Below are 21,024 nucleotides of genomic sequence, written 5' to 3' on the forward strand. Positions count from 1 at the left end.
TGTGAACTTGGGGAAGTTACTCAGCCCCGAAAATCTCTATTTGTTAAATAGATAATCCTGGTATCAACCTTCCGGGGTGGCTGGGGGACAAAGCCAGACAGCCTTGCTCTGTCCTGGGAAGAAGAGTTGAGTTCTGTCTTTTCCTCTTCTTCCAGCCACCAGCATGTGGTGAGGGGCGGATGCAGGATCCCACCCCTAAAATCCCAAGTCCAAGTCCAGGGGACTTTGCTGTGGGTAAAGGAGTGCTCTAGAAGAAGATTCCCACCTAGGGAAAGAGAACATGAGTACTCACGTACCTCCAGGAAGTGGAAATGTGTTTCATGTTCCATTTAGAAATCAAGCCATCTCACAGATATAAAATTGAAAAATGGCTAGATCTCTCTCTCTCTCCCCCCCCTTCTCTCTCTCTCTGTCTCTCTCTCTTGCTCTCATTCCTCTTCTGAGACTCAGTTTCTTTCCAGCGAACAGAAGACAATGATAACTCCTTCTAAGTGCTGTTGACAGGTCTCTACAGGGCAGTGTATGCACAGCCTTGACTTGTCACACTGGCTGGCTCTTTGCCATCTCTCCATAAAGAGTCTCTGTTATTACAAGGACCAAAGACGGAAGAGTGAATCAAGGAATGTGGTGCAGATTTCCCCCCTATTATTCAGTGAGCAGTCATATCCAACTGTCCTTAAACCAATGACTCTTTGGGTTTCCTTATCTAGTCCCCCTACGTGATGTGAAGTAATGTGGAACGGAGGGAGACACCGTGTTATGTGAGTAATGGAAGCTCTGACATCTCTGACCACAGTTCATTTCTAGCTCCTGTTCTGTAGGTACCTGGTGTCCAGGGTCACGTGGGCTATCACCCAGCTCCAGAAGCAGCCCCACCATGGGGAGACCACTGGCCCTTCATCCTGAGGCTGGCAGGAGGTGTCCTGGGCTGGGGGAGGCCTCTTGTAGACGCAATATTAAAGCATCCCTTCCCTTCAACCTGGAGCACATTCCGAGGTTATGAATCACCAGCCCACGGCCAAGAACAGCCAAGCTTGACCCTCCTCGGCCTCCCTGCCAGCCTCAAAAGATTCACTCCTGCAATTCAAAAGACCCCGGGCCTCCCACCGTTACTTGGGCTGAGTATGTAACTGTGAATTTCTCCTGTTGAGTCCAGTACTATATTGAGAAAGGTATCATTAAGAAAAGCAAATAAGAAGGTCCCTTGACTCCTAAGGGCCATTTCTGAATACATGTACGTTGCTCGAAGAACAGTGGAAAAGAGCTGTGAAACTCTAGCTGCTGCTCAGAGAAGCAAGAGGGAGACCACGGTGCCTGCACGGGCTCCCTTAAGTAGCCTGGTGTCTCAGGGTAACTTCTGTTGCTGACAAGACAGGGCACGCATTTCTCGTTTCTTGTTATCCCCATGTCACCCATGGTGCCAGCAGAGGCTCTGAATACCAGAAATAAAAGAAAGCTGGATGCGCCCAGAAGTTGAACCAGTGTTAGGAATAATTGCTAAAGGATCTTTCCAGGGTCGTCATAAATTTCTGTAGTGTCTAGGTAGAGCTGAAAAGAAGGAAAACCTAGATAATATAAACTGCTTAGGAGAGGGCAGGGGGAAAAACGACTGTCGGATTCCAGGAAAAATTGAGATTCACAGATTGTACTTTTTTTTAAAGGAAAATGAAGGAAATGTCTTGTTTCTCCATAGAACAGAAATGATTGCAAGCAAGATACAGGAGAAACTGAAAACTTGTTTTTCTTAGTTAGTATGCCAGGCTAGGCAGGAAAGGAGAGGCAATAGAAAGCAAGGGAGAGAAAGAGACAGAGAAATAAAGGGGGGGTGGGGAGGAGGAGAGGGAGGGAAGAGCACGGCCGACTTTTCCATCAGGCCCAGGAGACCCAATGTCTAGGATTCACAATACTTCTAGTATTAATTCCTCAATTTTTATTTTTATTAATTTTAATTTCTTTTCATTTTAATTTCTTTTAAAATCAGAAGAAACAAATGAATATAATAACAAACACATGGTATTACATCCTAGCAGGATTATACTCATCTTTATCCCAACGCTGTCATAAAATATAATACTTAATTTTTTTTTTTTTTTTAATGGAGGAAGAGACCCACAAGCACAAAAGTGCCTAGGGCTTCCCTACAAAAGTCATAACACAGTCCTAGGAAGAAGGAGAAAGGAGCTGAGGGGCAGGGAGGGGTGAGGCAAGGACAAAGCCAACAGAGAGTTAGAGGCACATATGGTACAGCTGGGAGATCTGGTGCGTGGTGATAGCAGTTGTAAAAGATTCTTCCAGAGGTGGCTTTCATATGCATCATCTAGTTAGAGAGCCTGAGAAGAAGGCTTGTGACTTGGATGCTCTCTGCTTGTGACTTGGTTGCAATTACTAAAAGTTGTATTTTAACATTCCTGTGATGATTAACCCACTAGAAAAAGATTTACAAAGGCCATAAATGACTTCCAGTCATCCCATGTCTCCTTTCCTAGTCTCTTTTGTAACACTCTGCTGGGTTTAGATCGCTTAAAACCTTTCAAGTCATCTTTGTGATTATTGACCTTTCAGGAGACAAAGGTCAGATCTTCCGCTTGCCTCACTCTTGGTCTCCTGAGTGAGGAGCCATTGCTGGTTGAGGAAATTAGAGAAGCCTAACATCGTTCCCAGGCACCGTTCTTCCTAGCAGACTTTTGTTTTCATTTTCAGTATTGGAGTCCTGGTAGCTGGCTTCCAGGCCTGGCTTCCCTGATCTGCTGCAGAGACCCCTGGAGCTGGAGCCCCTCCAGGGAGTCCTTCTAAAGCTTGTTTCTCTGGAGTGCCTGAGGCCCTGCCCAGAGATAGGGGCAGACAGCCATGTCAATGGCAAACTAGCCCATGGAACCCTTTATAGCTTGCATTCAGTGAAGCACAATTTTCCACAAGAGAGCATCCTTCTGAGTTTGTCTAGAAAATAACAGTACCACAAAACCCAGCTCCACTATTCAGTGCGTAGGTGACGATTTAGGCAAGGTGATCTGTGCCTCTGTTTCCCTGTTTAAAAACGTGACAAGCAATACCTTCTATGCGAGGTTGCTGTCAAGATTTAAATTAAATTATGTATATGAAGCACTTAGCACATGCTTGCTGAGTATAGGTATTAATCAGAAGGTGGCTGTTATCAGTACTATTGTAATTTAATTTTCAGTTCAGTTGTTAAGGAGATGATACCTATTGTACAAAAATTTTAAGTATTGAAAAGTATAAAGAAGCAAAAAAGAACTCACCCGTAATCTTTCCACCTAGAGGTAACCAACTGGACATTTTGACATTCCCCTACCCTACTCATATGTATTTTTAAAATTTTACTGAAGTATAGTTGATTTACAATGTTGTGTTCATTTCTGCTGTACAGTGATGTGATTCAGTTACACATATATATTTTTTTCATATTATTTTCCATTGTGGTTTATCACAGGATATTGAATATAGTTCCCTGTGCTCTACAGTAGGACCTTGTGTATCCATCCTATATATACTAGTTTGTATCTGCGGATTCCAAACTCCCAATCCTTCCCTCTCCCATCCCCCCCAACCCACTCATATGTTTAAAAGCATTTCAGATATAAAGTATTGAAACTAATAAGAGAGTTCACCAAAGTTGCTAGATTCAACCCCAATACACACAAATCAATTGTGTTCTTATTGTACGTAATTACCAAATGCATTATTAAATTAGTGTGACTTACAATGGCAACTAAATAATAAATATTTAGGGGAAAACTCTAATAAAAGTGTACACAACTCTATGATAAAAAATAGAAAACGTCGTCTTAAGTCATAGAAGAAAATCTCAGTGTGTGAAGATGTAGACCGTGGTCATGGTGAGCGGATTACAAACTGGCAAGTCTTCCCAGTGTATCTATATTTACATTCAAAGTAAATATAGAAAGAAAACCCCAGCAAGGAACCTGAGGAGAGAAACCAACATTTCATATGGGAGGTGAAAGAGAAGTCAAGACCATTTTGAATAAATAGAACAAAATAAGGGACTTACCAGGTTTGGAGGTTTATTACAGATCTATAGCAAATAGCAATCGTGGCAATGTTATAGGGAGAGAAAACCAAACCAATGGAACTGAATAAAAAGCTTCAAAACAGAGCCATGCATTTATGAAAACCTGACTGTTGAATGAAAAGACTTTCTGGTGAAGGAAAAGGAGCCTTGCTGTCTGCTCTTAGGACCAAGGTGCTCGGCCACTTCCTAACACCGTGGAGCCCATCGCCTTGGCCTGCAAACCCCAGGGTCTACATGTACAGCTCCCTCCCACCCCCTACCCCCCGCCACCCCAGATCTCCAGGATCCAGCTCTGACCCCGTTGGGTTCCTACGAGCTTTCTGGATGCCTGCAGAAAGGTCTGGGCATGTCTGTGTCTCTGCCTTTTCTGGGCATTCTAGCAGAGAAGAATCAGGGTGACTACAGACTGTCCCCTCATGGTCCTGACTCTTGGGAGATCTTTCATACCACAGAAGGGTAAAGTCAGGAAGCATTTCACCCAGGTGTCCTCCTACTGAGGAAGAGCGGAGAAGGCTTCCAGAATGGTCTCTCACCATGGCTTTCAAAGGAAGAGCAGAAGAATGAAGAGAAGGAGAAAAGTAAGGAGGAGGGTCATTGCTGCATCAAAGAAGTGTAGAAAGTGCTATTTTTAAAGAAAGCTGGACACATTTTTATAGTCACAGAATCTCTCAGAGCTTAGCTACTGTAGCTCTGACCCTGGCCATACATTAGTCTCACCTGGCAGGAATGGACTAGGGGAGGATGGGGAAGGAGGGCATTAAAAATAAAGATGCCAAAGCCTCACCCCAAGAAATTCTGATTTAATTGGTCTCAAGTAGGGGGGCTGGCTGATCATAGAAATTTATTTAAAGTTCCTCAGGTGATTCTGATATGCAGCTATGATGAACTTCATGACCTTCCTGTGCTAATGTGCTTTGAGATCTGTGAACTCCTTTTCCACATGTAGTTGACCACATTTGTCTGCTTCTGTTGTGCCCTGGTAGGACGAGTATAGTTTTCAGTAGAAGAAAACCTTTGGAACCTGGGATTTTCCTGCCACAGATGTTTTTCTCCTTTAGGTGGAAAGCAGACAAGATTCGGAAATGAGTGTCTTCATCAACTTCAAATTATTTAATGATACCAACAGCTGGCATTCAGTGAACCTTAAAGATTTTGTCTTTATTATCTCGTTTAATCATTAAGGCATCTCTGAATGCTTGGTACTGCTATTACTCCCATTTTACAGTTGAGAAACTGAGACCAAGGGAGGTTAGGTGACTTGCCCAATGTCACTCAGGTAGTAACTGTCAGAATCAGGACGTGAGTTGGATCTGAGTGCCGTCAATGTCTGAGTTCTACATTAAGTATACTCTACTGTCTCTATGTTTAAAATGTGGTCCATGCCACCCAATGATTCATTCTAGAATCCTAGAACCCACCTAGTTCTCCATGAAGGGAAGGGACTTGGCCACCTTTCTGTCGCTGAAACGAGTCCCACGAGGTAGCCATTCTGAACCTGTTATTCCCTGGGGTTTGTGATTAGCCAATATCCCTCTGTAACCGGCCCCCTCTCTCCCACTCCACGCCAGGAAGAAAGGATGACCATTGTGCTCCAGGCTCCCGGGGGGCCCCCTAGGAAGGCAGCGAGGGATCCCAGAGGGCCGCTTGGCAGTCTGGGGCACGTGGTGATGGGCGGAGGCTTGCACAGGCTGGGCAGGGTGATTTGCAATCAGTTGCAAGTGATTACACATTGTTTCCCATCGATAGGCAGAGGGAGCCCTGACGGGATAATGAAATGCAGCTGATGGAAAATCACAGCTGACTGTCAACAGCAAGCGGGCTGTGCACGGCCCTCCAGGGCTGCAGGCGAGCCCTCTCCCCTGCAAAGGCCAGGAGCAGATCAGAAGAATGTGAATGCTAAGCCCCTTCACAGTGCCAAGGAAAACTGACCTGACCGGAGTGTCCGCCAGTCAGGTATTAGATAAGGAGGTAAGAACAGGACACAGGGACTCCCTCTGGACAAACCACACAGCTTCCCAGCCTGGGGCTCCAAATAGACTTCCTAAAATTTAGGAGAGCCGGGTCCCAGACAGGCAGCCCGGCCAGAGGCCTGGAAACCAGGGCAGCAAGGGATGGGGTCTCTTGACTTTGCCGGACTCCCAGAGAAACAGGTTTCTTTGACTGTGCGTTACCTGGGCAGGGCTAGGGAGTGAGGCTGGGCGTTTTCCTCGCTGTGCTCCATGAGAGAAGCTGTGTAAATGATCTTTCCATGGCTCGCTTCGCTAAGGGCCACCTTGAGCCCTCTTTACCCTTCTGTTGTCAAGGAAAAACAGCTGTGTGCTTCAATTGACGTCTCCTTCCATGACGGGCATCACTGCCTCCCCAGTAAGAGATAATGGGCTTGAATTTCCCAACTAGAAGGGAGTTGCTTAAATCTTGACTCTCCTGGTAAAGGCCATCCGTGATCCCAGAGTGGCCTTCCTGAGGAAGGTACTATTCAACTTAGCCTCCATGCTTCATTACCCTTCCCAGGGGGCATGCAAAGAAGTCCCCAATCAATGAACTTGTTAAGAGCACAACTCTGGTTCCAGATCTTTTTTTTTTTTTACATCTTTATTGGAGTATAATTGCTTTACAATGGTGTGTTAGTTTCTGCTTTATAACAAAGTGAATCAGTTATACATATACATATGTTCCCATATCTCTTCCCTCTTGCGTCTCCCTCCCTCCCACCCTCCCTAAGATGTGGTTCCAGATCTTTAACCCAGTTTCCCCCCAGACCATTTCCATCTACTGAGTTCAGCCTGCATTGTCCCCGCAGAACTTGCTGGAATCCTTTTCAATAAAAGGTAGAATCTGGCCAATTCATGATTGACTAGTGAGTGCCTAAAAGAAAAAAGAAAGTGCAAACAGTTAAAATGGTCAAACCCTAAGTGAAACCATTAGTTTTTATTTTGTTTGGCTAACAGCTTACGATGTTAGCCAAAGATGTTGAACATCTTTCATGTGTTTATTTGCCATCTGTATCTCCTCTTCAGCTTACAGTAATAAAATACTACTTTATTTTAACTAAACGTTTTATTTTGAGAAAACCGTAGGTTTACAGGCAGTTGCAAGAAATGATGCAGCAAGAGCCCATGTAGACTTTACCCCATTTTCCTCAGTGGTAGCATCTGCAAAATTATGGTATAATGTCACAGCCAGGATATTGACATTGCTACAATCCACTGATTCTCAGATATCCCTGTTTTTACTCATTGGTTCTATGCAGTTTTATCACATGAGGAGGGATTTCCTGTATCCAGCACCACAGTCAAGATTCAGAGCAGTTCCATGACCACAGGGATCCCTTGTGCCACCCTTTTGTAATCTCCCCTCTCTGCCTCATGCCTGGCCATTTCTACAATTTCCTCTCTTCAAGAATGCTATATAAAATGGAACCATACTGTACGTGACCTTTGGAGGTTGGCTTTTTTCACTTAGCATAATTATCTGGATTCATCCAAGTTGGTGGATGAATCAATTCTTCATTCATTTTTTTTTTAATCACTGAGTAATATTCCATGGTGTGGATGTTCCAGTTTGTTTAACTAGTCAACTGCTGCCTTCAGCAACTGGGTTGCTTCCAGGTTGGAGCTATTATGAATAAAGTTACTCTGAATATTCATTTATAGGTTTTTGTGTGAACGTCCGTTTTCATTTTTCTGGGAAAATATCCAAGAATGTAATGGCTGGGTCATATGACAATTGTATATTTAGTTGTATAGAAGTTGGCAAACTGATCTCCAGAGTGGCTGTACCATTTCACAGTTCCAACGGCAGTGTATGAATGGTCCATTTCTCCACATCCTCAACAGCATTTGGTGATGTCACTATTTTTTTTAAGTATTTTTATTTATTTATTTATTTGGTTGTGCCGGGTCTTGGGTGTGACAGGCGTGCTACTTTGTTGCGGCTCACCAGCTCCTTAGTTGCGGCTCACCAGTCCTTAGTTGTGGCATGCAAACTCTTGATTGCGGCATGCATATGGGATCTAGTTCCCTGACCAGGGACCGAACCCAGCCCCCTGCATTGGGAGCATGAGTCTTAACCACTGCGCCACCAGGGAAGTCCCAGATGTCACTCTTTTTTATTTTAGCCATTCTGATAGGTGTGTGGTGATAATCTCATTGTGGTTTTAAGTTGTACTTATTCAGTGACTAATGATGTTGAACACTTTCATGTATTTATTTGCCATCTGTAGCTCCTATTCAGTGGTATGTCTATTCATGTCTTTTGTCTATTTTTTTAATTGGACTGCTTTTTTTTTTTTCACTGTTGAGTTTTGAGAGTTTTCTGTATATTCTAGAAACTAATCCTTTGTTGGATAGGTGACAGACTCTGTTCTCTCAGTCCGTGGCTTTCCTTTTTATGCTCTTAATTGGATCTTTCACAGAGAAAAAGGTCTTAATTTTGATGGCGTCCAGTTTATCAGTTCTTCCTTTTGTAGATCATACTTTTGGTACCAAGTCTCTTTGGATCGCTTTGACTAGACCTAGCTTCTGATTTTCTCATATTGTATTCTTTAGAAGTTTTATAGTTTTTTGTTTTCCATTTACAACCATGACCCATTTGAAGTTAATTTTTGTATAAGCTATGAAGTTGAGATCAAGATACCCTTTTTTTGCCTCTGAATGTCCAGTGGCTCCAGCCCCATTTGTTGAAAAGGCTCTTCTTCCTCCATCAAATTGCTTCTGCACCTTGGATAGAAATCAGTTGGATGTATTTGTATGGTGAGTAGTCTTTAAAGTTTAAGTCAAACAGCAAGTCAAAGAACAATATGTATGGTATGATCCCATTTTTATTTGAAAACATAAATATACATATGTATTTACATATTCACAGTGATGTTTATTGTGATTATCTCTGGAGGTTGAGGCAGGAAGATTTTTACCTTATAGTCTTAAAGATAATAGTTTATTGAGCATTTATTGTGTGACAGGTGATATTTAAAATTTTATAATTCACTGTTATTGTAAAAAAAATCATGATCATGATTACTAAATTATTACTAACTCTCATATAGCCAGGTACTATTCTTTTATTTTTTTGTGATACTATAAACAGTAGGTTTCTTTGCATCATTTGGAATTAGTGAGATTTTCCTCTAAACTTTTTCCCTGAAAGTAGATTCATTTGTTGAAATGAAGTTTTGGTTTTTTTTTTTTTTTGAAGATGTTGGGGGTAGGAGTTTATTAATTTTTTATTTAATTTTTGCTGTGTTGGGTCTTCGTTTCTGTGTGAGGGCTTTCTCTAGTTGTGGCAAGTGGGGGCCACTCTTCATCGCGGTGCGCGGGCCTCTCACCATCGCAGCCTCTCTTGTTGCGGAGCACAGGCTCCAGATGCGCAGGCTCAGTAGTTGTGGCTCACGGGCCTAGTTGCCCCGCGGCATGTGGGATCCTCCCAGACCAGGGCTCAAACCCGTGTCCCCTGCATTGGCGGGCAGATTCTCAACCACTGAGCCACCAGGGAAGCCCCCAGGTACTATTCTTAAATGCTTTACATATATCCTCTCACTTAACAATCACACCAACCCCAGGAGTTAATTTCTGTTATTATTCCTATATTACAGTAGAGAAACAGAGTTTTAAGACATTGTGTGCCGAAGGCCACAGAACAATAAAGCTGCAGAGATATAGACCCAGATATTCTGACACTACAACAGCCCTCTGAGCCCCTGCATTACACTGTTTACCTGTGTGTTGTATGAATTATTTGACAACCTAAAGTCATATTTTTTGTAATCACAGAAGGAAGAAGATGACTTAAAATAATGCAGTCTGATTTGCAAAAAAAAAGGCATGCCTTCTTTTTGACCAGTTTAGCTGCAATAACAATTCACCAGTTGCTTATGGTCTGTGTATGGCCTATGAGAATATTCTTTTCAGGATTTTTTTCCCCGGTGAATGTCTAAAACTTCTAAAGTATTCTAATATATTACAGTTTCCAACAAGAAATCATTTTTAAAAGAATATGTATTTTCTTGAGAATTATGCCTGACTGGTTTCAGATGGTCCTGAGAATGAAGTGGTCTCCGCAATATCTCCTCTATATTCCATGTAAACAAGACAAAGCCAGAGAGCTCAGTGACAGGACGTGACCCAAAGCCTCGCTCAAGTCTTTATGGCCTAAAGTCACCTGGCCCAGAATGCTCTCAAAGGCAAACAGAGAGCATTCTTTAAATATTTCTGGTTTAAAAAAAAAAAAAAAAAGCAAGCCTTTATATTATTCCTTTTATTAAATAACAAGCCCCTAGAAAGGAAGTGGTAAATAAGTGTTAAGATGGACATTAATTAAAATATGTAAGTATTCACTGGAGTAGAAACACTCTCAATAACCCCAGATTCTTCAAATGAAGAAAAATGGGGGTTTGATGTAAAAATTCCAGAGTACTTTCCCTCAATGTCTTTATTTTACACTCTTCTGATTCACTGACACCTCCCTACATCCTCAAACCTCCATAAAAAGTAAAAATTATAGATTAAAATAAAACTTAAAAGCACTTAAAGTAGAATTATTTTTCCAAGTCCTGTTACCTCTCCCCTGGATATATTTCTTCCATTACTCATATCCCTTCTATTCTGATGACCACTGGCTCAGTTTGGGCTTCTGTTGCCTGTTTCCAGCTGCCAGATTAACCATCAGAAAATACACCTCTGGCCATGTGAGTTCCTTGCTCAAAGATCTTCACTGGCTCCCTACTGCCTTCTGATACAAGTACAAACTCTGCAGTTTGGAGTTCACAGAATTACGCCAATGCAACTTGCCCAGCTTTTTCCCCCACCATTAGCCTTGACCTGCCATCGCCCTGTCCGACCTGGAGGGAGGACCATTTCCAAGATGGCCTCCCCACCTGTGTGCTTTTGTTCAGGCTGAACCTTCAGCTGGGCTCTCCTCCTGGGATGCATGGCCATTTTACCTCCTCCTTCAAAACCATCAGGGCCCCTCCTCCAGAAAGTTTTTTCTTAATTTTCTGCAAACTGGCCAAGACCTTGAATGTTATCTAATGGTAATCCTCAAGTTTGCTTACAGCCTGCAGTGTATAAGCCCTCTCTTGGGGTTCTTGCGCTCACATCCGAAGCACACCTCCGATTGCAATAGGAAGGTGAGGATAGTTCCTGTGTGAATGTTTGTTGATATTTTTGTTTACATTAATGGAAAGAGGAAGGTGAATAATGTTTACTAGAGCTTTACTGATTCATTAATGATATGTGTGACTAATTCGTTGACTCGAATAATAGCTTTCAAATACTGGAAGAATATTCCCTCAAATTTTTGTGCTATTCACATTTTCATAGTTGCAGACACGATTTTAAGGTTAATCTGTACTATTAACATTGTTTCCAACACATTCTCAATTCTACAGAAACAAAACCACGGTAAACTGAGCCTTGATTTGTAGTGTTTGCCTCTTTCCATGGTGTAAATATTCCCAGCATGGCTGATTTCAAGCTACCAAACTGACCTCAGTGAACACAAAGTTGGGAAGAGATGTACAGTAGCACATCATTATGTAATATTTTTATCATACACATACAATGGATGTAAATAATCTAAAGAACATAGTTAAATGTAAAATAATTAGGAATGGTCAGTTAGTTAATTTTCAACAAAGGGACCAATGCAATTCAGTGGGGAAAGAAGTTTGTATGGAAAAAAATGCTTTGATTCATATCTTACATCCTAGACAAAAATCAATTGGAGATGATTCACAGACCTAAACATAAAAGCTAAAACTATAAAGCTTCTATAAGGAAACTAGGAGAATATCTTCACAACATTTAAGTGAGCAAACGTTTCTTAGAACACAAAAAGTAGTAATTATAAGGGGAAACATTGGTAAAAGTGGACTTCAATTAAATTAAGCAATTTGTGCTTCAAAAGACAGCTAACTTTAAAAAGTGAACAAGCAAGACACAGACTTGGAGAAAATAACTGCAATACATATATCTGACTTAGGATTCATATTCAAAATATATACATACATATATAACCAATGAAACTCAATATTTAAAAGATAAATGACACCATTTAAAATAAAATAGAAGACTCAAACAAGAACTTACCAAAGAAAAATATCAAATGGTCAATAAGCACATGAAAATATGTTCAACATTAGTCATCAGGAAAATACAAACTAAAACTATGACATAATGTTATACACCCACTAGGATGGCTAAAATAAAAGAGATTGGCGGAACCAGATGTTGATGTGGACCCACTGGGAGTGCAAAATGGTAAAATCACCTTGAAAATCAGTCCAGCAATATCATAAAAGTAAACCTATACCTACCCCATGACCCAGCAATATCACTCTTAGATGTTGACCCAAAAGAAATGAAAGCATATATACACAACAAGGCTCTTAACAAGAATATTTATAGATATTTTATTAATAAATAACTATGAAGAGAGCCCAGATGTTCATCAAAATGAAACAGATAAACAACTTGTGATATAGCCATAGAATAGATTACTACACAGCAAGAAAAAGTGACAAACTACGAACACATCACAACCTGGATGAACTGTCAAAACGTTATGCTGAGCAGAAGCCAGATACAATTGTACTGCTGTGTGATTCCATTCAGTTGTAGTATTGAAACAGGAAAAACTAATCTCTGATGAAAAAAATAAGTCTTAAAGCTTTTTTCTTATTACCATCAAGAAAGCCAGTCAGTGTAAACCTCTTAAGTGAGCACATGCATGCGCATAACACACACACACACACACTCCCCACACAGCCTTCCGACAGATGATACCAAACGTGACTTAGCCTTCTCCTTCACCGCGATGCAAAACTTGTTTTTTTTCCCCCTGCTCGTACAGAATCCTCTGTACTTAAGAATGCAAACTGTAAATCAATACCCACGTCTTAAAGGTGACATTTCAACAACTGTACATCCTGGAGCCTCTCAGGATCTCAGGATCATTTTGTTCCTGTCAAACGTCTAACTTTGTAAATAATTTATGAGCATCCAACTCCACATCTTGCAGTACAGGATGAAACTCCTTCATTTTGTATATGTATGTCTTCATTCAAATAGCCAGTCATTCATTTGCTAAGCATTATTGAATACCCACTATGCGCCGGGCACTGGATTGGGCAGTGTGAATGTAGAAGTGGAAAGGACAGGCCCAGCCTGAACTGGGGAGGAGGAAAGGTTAGATATCAGATTATGGATTGCACCATAAATTTTTCTTGTAATGATTGCTTTTTTAAAAAAAGGAGTTAAACAGGGTAGGCCTCCTATGAACACATTTACCAAGAAGTCCTATCTTGTCTTGGATGGATGGAGAATAAATTAAGAGTTTGGGATTAACATATATATACTACTATACATAAAATAGATAACCAACAAGGACCTATCATATAGCACAGGGAATAACCTCAATATTTTGTAATAACCTATAAGAGAAAAGAATCTGAAGAAGAATGCATATATATATAAACACACACACACACACATATATAACTGAATGACTGTGCTGTACACCTGAAATTAATACAACATTGTAAATCAACTATACATCAATTTAAAATATATACATATATATATATATATATATATATATATATATATATATATATATATATCAAGGAGTACTTCCTGGAGGAAAAAGCTTTTGAGCTGGGCTGTGAATGAAGTGCAAGAGTGTACATGGAGGGGGCTGATATTTCAGGTGGCTGAATCATTGTGTCAGTAGTCCTGATACACAGAAGAGCATGTTGTTTTTAAGGTTCCAAGAGGAAGCTTATCATTGGGGAAAGTAGAGATACAAAGTGAGTCTAGTGAAATTAGGAAGGTCTGAAATAAGCAGGGCTGTGTTAAGAATCTCTGCTTTATCAACAAATAAAATCAGTGGGAAGCTATTACAGAGAGTTGCACTTTAGAGGGATGTGATCGTCTGGGTACATTGCGTAGAACAGACTGGGGAGTATGTGTACAAGCTGTGGGGAGACCAGTTTGACGCCAGCATGTATACATCATAGACAAATGCCCCTACTAATGTCCAGTGAAAGACCTGCTCTGAATTCTGTGGACTATAGAGAAAACTTAGATGGCCCTACTTTGAACAATTAACAAACATCCTGGCATTGCTTTGCAGACAGAAGGCTGAAATCTGAGAGGCTTAGTAGAAAGAGTTAAGGAGCCCATCAAGAGGAGGACGGACAGACCAAAGAAAATAGCCTGAGGGAACAGACACCTGAGTACAGGTACGTTCCAGTTATTCTTTTAATTTTTATTTGGATTCAGCAATTGAGAGCTTGTTCTGTCTCAGAACTGTACCAAGTGCTTCATATTTATCAGAGTTAATGCTCACCTCCATCCTACAAGGCATGTAGTATTACTAAATATTTTTTACAAAGAAAGAACTGGAAGTTTAGAGAGGGAGAGTACCTTGAGGTTATACAATCTGTAAGCAGTAGAGGCAGAACTTGAACCCAGGTCTCTGCTGGCAAATGTTGGCTCTTCACCACCCGCACTCTTTTTTTTAATTATTATTTATTTATTTATTTTTGGCTGCGTTGGGTCTTCGTTGCTGCGCGCGGGCTTTCTCTGGTTGCGGTGAGCAGGGGCTACTCTTCATTGCGGTGCACAGGCTTCTCAGTGCGGTGGCTTCTTTGTTGCGGAGCACAGGCTCTAGGCACGCGGGCTTCAGTAGTTGTGGCATGCGGGCTCAGTGGTTGTGGCTTGCGGACTCTAGAGCGCAGGCTCAGTAGTTGTGGCACACGGGCTTAGTTGCTCCACGGCATGTGGGATCTTCCCGGACCAGGGCTCAAACCCGTGTCCCCTGCGTTGGCAGGTGGATTCTCAGCCACTGTGCCACCAGGGAAGCCCACCACCCCCACTCTTTAACCTCTTACACTGGTTTTCATTTGCTCTGTTCCCATTATATTTGGGAACAATTTCGGGTTCTTCTGTACTTTGCCATAAATACATAGAACCTTAGCTCTAAAGGGTCTTAGACATCAGAGGGGCCAATCCTCTTATGTTACAGGGGAGCAACATGAGACTTATGGCTATGCTGGGAGCCACCCAAGGTCCCCCAGCAAATGTTGGGCAAGTGAGGTACAGAACCTAGAATCTTCCAGCAAACCACACTGCTTGTTCAGCTCAATCATTCTCTTTCAAGATGGACAGATTTTGCCATCATAAAGTTTTACTGAGCCTGTGGCCTCAGTTGGTCAAGAGGGGAAGTTCTTTTTATGGGGGGGGGCAGTATTTTTGAGCTTTTCTCTCATACATAATTTGCTTACTGAACCAAACCTATAAAGCATATATACATTCTTTTTAATATTCTTTTCCATTATGGTTTATCCCAGGATATTGAATATAGTTCCCTGTGCTATACAGTAGGACCCTGTTGTTTATCAGTTCTCTATATCATAGTTTGCATCTGCTCACCCCAAACTCCCACTCCATCCCTCCCCCACCCCCTCCCCCCTTGGCAACCACAAGTCTGTTCTCCATGTCTGTGAGTCTGTTTCATAGATAGGTTCATTTGTGCCATATTTTAGATTCTACATATAAGTGTTATCCTATAGTATTTTTCTTTCTGACTTCATTTAGTACGAGAATCTCTAGTTGCATCCATGTTGCTGCATATGACATTATTCCGTTCTGTTTTATGGCTGAGTAGTATTCCACTGTATTTATGTACCACATTTTCTTTATCCATTCATCTGTCGATGGACATTGAGGTTGTTTCCATGTCTTCGCTATTGTGAATAGTGCTGCTATGAACATAGGGGTGCATGTATCTTTTTGAATTACAGTTTGGTCTGGGTATATGCCCAGGAATGGGATTGCTGGATCATATGGTAATTCTGTTTTTATTTTTCTGAGGACCCTCCATACTGTTTTCCATAGTGGCTGCACAAACTTACATTTGGGGTGGTGGGGGACAGTTCTTAAACACTGGTCTGCAAACAAAGTAATCATCAAATGACTGATATGAAAAATCAGATGAGTTTGGGCACTAGATCTAGACAATTATTTTGTCTGGTCTCCCCTTCTCTGATGGGAGGAAGAAATGTTACTTAACGTGTATTAAATGTTGAACATTTTAGAACCTGCAGCTGGACTCAGTGCTTAATTAATCACAGATTGCTTAGGGCCAAATGCTGTCTGCTGGGGCAAGGATTCTTTGGTTACCTACAACTCCAGTGCAGATAGGAAAACTTCATTTCACAACAGCAAAGGAATAGCCCCCATTAGGTAGAATGGTGGACTAGTTAAGCTTTCCAAAAGGGAAATTTGCATTATTTAGCCTTCAAATTTTACATCAGTACCTGAAACGTAGCACAAAGTATCTAGAAGATATTTGATAATCTCTAGTCTTGCGTAATTAAATGCAATTAATATGTAGCTATTCCGGATTCTGGAACTTACAAATCTGTCAGCAATTCTTGTTGGCAGGAGAGCGTCCAACTGGGAACAGTCTCTTCTGGGTGGGAGGGACTCTGATTCAGCAGCAGCAAACTTTAAGATTCAAGATAGACTCTTCGTGTTTCCAACAGAAGACTTGGGGTTCATCTCTGTTGTGAATGGGGGTATTTGGGAAGCTCAGGATCTATCCGAATGCCAGGGCTTGAAGATTTTAGCAGAATTTTTCACTTTCAGAGATGCAGTCAATCGTCTCTGGGTGCACCTAGAAAGAAATGTTATCTTCAGCACTATAATTGAATTGATTTTCTATTTTTAAGATAAAGAACATCAACTTTTCCAACCAGCAGGAAATCTCTGCAGGCCGCTTTTCCTACATCTCTATCTTAACCCTCTCCCCTCTGATGAATAGGTATTAGTTAATTTCTGGCCCATCAGTATGTCTTCTCAACCTCTGGAGAGACACAGAACTCTTTCTCCTTCCTGCTGGGATGGCACTATGACTTTTCCCTGACTGTTCACCACCATGGACTCACTCAGAGCTGTGGCTAACAAACAAAACCCTGGAGGTATTAAAAAAAAAGGGGGGGGGGTAACATGATATGTGGAATTGGGATTAAGCTCTGAAAGGTTTTTAATTCTGTCTCCACTGTTTACTATTTGTGTGACCTGAGGTGAGTGAAATGACATCTCTGAACCTCAGTTTCCTCGTAGACATAACATTTTTCTCAGGTCATCATCATGGTAACATGCAATCCCTCCACTCTGGTTTCTTGCACAGTCCCTGGAGCAAGGTGAATCCCATAATTATTCTCTCTCTGTTTAAAAAAAAAAATTGGTATCAAGCCCATGTATCATTTTATAAATCCAGAACAGCTCCCCTTACTTCAAAAAAGACACTGTGAAAACTTAAAAGGAAAGATAGATAGGACTGAGAGTTGAGCAAGGTTCTGAACGAAAACAAGAGACAACCAACAATAACAGGGGATTTGCCGTAATCGTTTCTGAAGATCTTTCCTGAGTAACTCGGGGCCCTTGCACAATGGCCAACCGTGAATTTGACAAACAGAATGATTGTTTTGGTCTGTGGTAGGTCAGAGCACAGCAGCAGACCTGAAGGTCACAGAAAGGATTTCAATTCGGTAAATCTTTCAGCCCCTTCTGACAGATTAAGTGTAGTCAGCCTTGATAGAAACTGCCAGTGGTAACTTCTGCATTTCCAAGGACCCACACACAAGTTGACACCTTGGGTGTTAATAAGCATTGCTGTGTTTGCTTTGGATGCGGTAATAAGTGCGAAGAGAATGAGACCTTCCCTAGATTCTTAGACATAATCACTTCTTGGATTTCACTAAGTTGAGGAATGAGGTTTCTTATTGAGGCTGCAAGACTAGATGATGAGGTCATAGCCCCTTTTTGGTCGCTGCTTTAGGCCAGAGACCCAAGCCAGACTTCCAGCTTCCAGCTAACACATTCAGAAGAGAAAACACATGGTCATAATGTATATATTCTGTATTTTTTAGAGTGAGCGAGCCTTTTGCTCTGATTGCCTTCCTCTTGTTCCCACGCACGCCCTCAGACTTCCTGCAATCTGCCACACTCACTAATGGTGACAGACACGGATGGGATTTCAGGGAGCCTTGCATTTTTTTTTATTTGGTGATGAGGGAGAGAGAGAGAGTACTGTGTATGAATTGGCCTGTCTCCTACAACCCTGCGGTATCAAGATGAAGAAATGTCATCAAGAAAATCAAGGCCGAAAACGGGAGTGAAAACTCCCAGTAGTAAATCTGAAGAGGGAGTCCTGCTGTTTCATATCATGATCATATCAACAGTTGGACTATTTACAGTCGTCCCCTCTTATCTCTGGGGATATGTACCAAGACCCCCAGTGATGCCTGGCCCCTCGGATGGTACTGAATCCTGTGTATACTACGTGTTTTCCTGTACTTTCGTACCTATGAGAAAGCTCCTATTTAATCAGCTACTTTTAACCTGCTTGTATTGAGATTGTGCCTTGTCATTCATAACAACGCGTAGAAGTTTTGTTTGGACTCTCTTACCCTCCCCGACCCACAGCACGCTAGCGGCCAGAGTTAACTCCCGCTTAGCCTGGAGAGAAGACATTTTTAGCATGGGATTTTCCCGGGACTTTGGAGATTTTATGGTTCAAGTCCCCGTTCTTTGTAGGCTCCAAGGACACTCAACTTTTCAGTCCAGGGGGCTCTTTCCACTTGCTCTCAGGAAGAAGAACTGGCTTGGGGATCATCTCCAAAAGGGGTGGCCTGGACTCCTAATTGGAAGATCCTCATCCCCACACCCTCACCCAGTAGCAGCTCACATAATTTTGCTGGCCTCTGTGTGTGACCTTTCGTTCTTTGCTTTCCTCCTCCTCTTTCCATGACTAAACTTTAAACTTAGGGGTCACGACTTTCATCCGTGCATCCCTGGCAGTTTGCCTAGTATACTGCCTACGGTAGGTGCACCGTAAATGTCAGATATTGTAAGAAGGAATGGGAGATGGCTCAGTCAGCATGAAACCAGAGGGACACTATATGGGCCTCTGACAGGCCCACTCTTCGGGATCTTTCTACTGGGGTGACTCCAGCCAGGACGGAGAGGGATGCTTCCCCAGCACTTCCCTAGCCAGGGTGGGTTCCTCACTGTGTTTCCAGAACCATCGCTCTTCCAGGGCCTAGGAAAACACTGACATCACAGAGGAAATGGAGCCCAAGCCTGGAGATTGGGGAGGTATTCCTCACAGAAGGCCAGGCATCCCTTCCTCAGATGCCTAGCATGCTTTCCAGATCAAGACTTGGAGAAAAAGCCCAGCCACCACGTCCTCTTTCTTAATGCCCTGCACTCAGCTCCTGTGACCCCGTTGCCCATCTTGGGCAGCCCCGGCACATCTCACAGCTGTCCACTCGTTGGTGCAATCCTTAAACTCCCTGGGCTCCACTAATGGCTCTGTGCCCACCTCACACCACTTTGGGAAACAGGCACAATCAGGTTTTAACCTCCCTGCCCCTCCTTCCCCGGTGCCTCTGATACTGCTTCACATACAAATTCGCAAAAACACATCTGTCTCCTTCCTCGATGAGTATGGTGGGAATTATTATTCCCTGTCCAGCACCCTCAAAATACTTGTCTCTCCTATTGGGGTATATACCCCCCAGGTTACATCGTAGCAACAATGTAACATTTTTTGATTGGGTTCTACCTCCCCTGTAAGGCCCTTGAGGGCACAAATGAGGTCTTTTCATTACCTTCCTGATGGAAATCTAGCACCAGAGACTTACACATGTTTGGCAGTTGGTACGTATTTATGAAAAGAAATGGGATAAAACAACCTGGAATGAATAGATTCATTAAATGGGGCATGATCCTGCATACCCGCTATCTGCAAAAGAATGTAGATATTTAACAAGCATTGAAAGTATCTTTAATTCTTTAAAATGGTCTTAATGATCTGCTTTGGGTAAAGGAAAATATAAAAAATGAAAATATATGCAGGAATCATTGTGAACCATGATATATACTCTCTAGAATGGCTGAGGAGAAAGAGCATGACAATGTAAAATGATGGAGAGGGTGTGGAGCAACCTGAACTCCCACACATTTTTGGAGGGAGAATAAAATTGTCAAAACCACTTTGGAAAACTGTTTAACAGCTTCTCAAAAAAGTTAAATACACATCTACCTAATGACCCAGAAATTCTATTCCTAGCTATTTATCCAAGAGAAATGAAGGCATGGATATGCAAAAAGCCTTGTCTGAGAATGTTCTTAGCAGCTTTACTCATAAGAGCCAACGACTGGAAAAAGACCAAATGTCCATTGATAGGAAAAATGGATAAAGAAACTTGGATATAGTCAAAAAGGAATATTATTCAGCAAAAAAGAAGGATAAACTGCATGCATGTAGCAACATGGATGAATCTCAGAAATAATGTACGGAGTGAAAGAAGTCAGACACAAAAGTACAAACTGTACATACAATTCCATTTATATGAAATTCTAGAATATGCAAAACTAAGCTACGGTGGTAGAAATCAGACCCGAGGTTATTTCTGAGGTGAAGAATCGACTGGAAAATGGCACCAGGGAACTTTTTGTGGTGATGGAAACATTGTGTGTTCTGGTTAGAGGCAGTGAGGTTACACAAGTATATGTATTCATCAAAACACAGTCACCAGGGCGCTGAAGAGCATTTCTCTGTGTGTAAATTATAACTCAGTTTAAGGAAATCACTTTGGATGCATTGTTTCTCAAGTCTCAAACAAAGAAAAGCCTACAACTGGGGAGTAGAAAGTGACCTGGGGAAGTCATGTGGTGCCACCCAGAATATAGATGGAGAATCCCCCAAAGAAGTGACATGTTCACAATCACTGAGACTTTGTGGCTGAAGCAGCAAAAGAACTCAAGGCCCTTCATGTGCAGGAGGGTTGGGAGCCATTGAGTGACCACTTGCAATGGCAGTGCTGACAATTAAGTCCACCCTGCACTCTCCTGGCTTTAATATTATCAGTTAATTGGCCACTGAACTTTGGTCAGCCTAGTGTACCC

General features: G+C 41.9%; 1 long non-coding RNA gene across 1 annotated transcript in view; it reads left to right on the forward strand.

Annotated features, from left to right (window-relative positions):
- The window catches only part of LOC308606287, a 122,939-nt gene that overhangs the window by 63,005 nt on the left and 38,910 nt on the right, over positions 1 to 21,024 (forward strand). The window contains exon 5 of the long non-coding RNA XR_014013792.1: positions 14,177 to 14,285. This is a non-coding gene — a long non-coding RNA (uncharacterized lncRNA). The remainder of the gene's footprint in view (positions 1 to 14,176; positions 14,286 to 21,024) is intronic.

This window comes from Mesoplodon bidens (genome assembly GCF_964165515.1).
Source record: "Mesoplodon bidens genome assembly, chromosome: 18".
In the NCBI taxonomy this organism is placed as follows: domain Eukaryota; kingdom Metazoa; phylum Chordata; class Mammalia; order Artiodactyla; family Ziphiidae; genus Mesoplodon; species Mesoplodon bidens.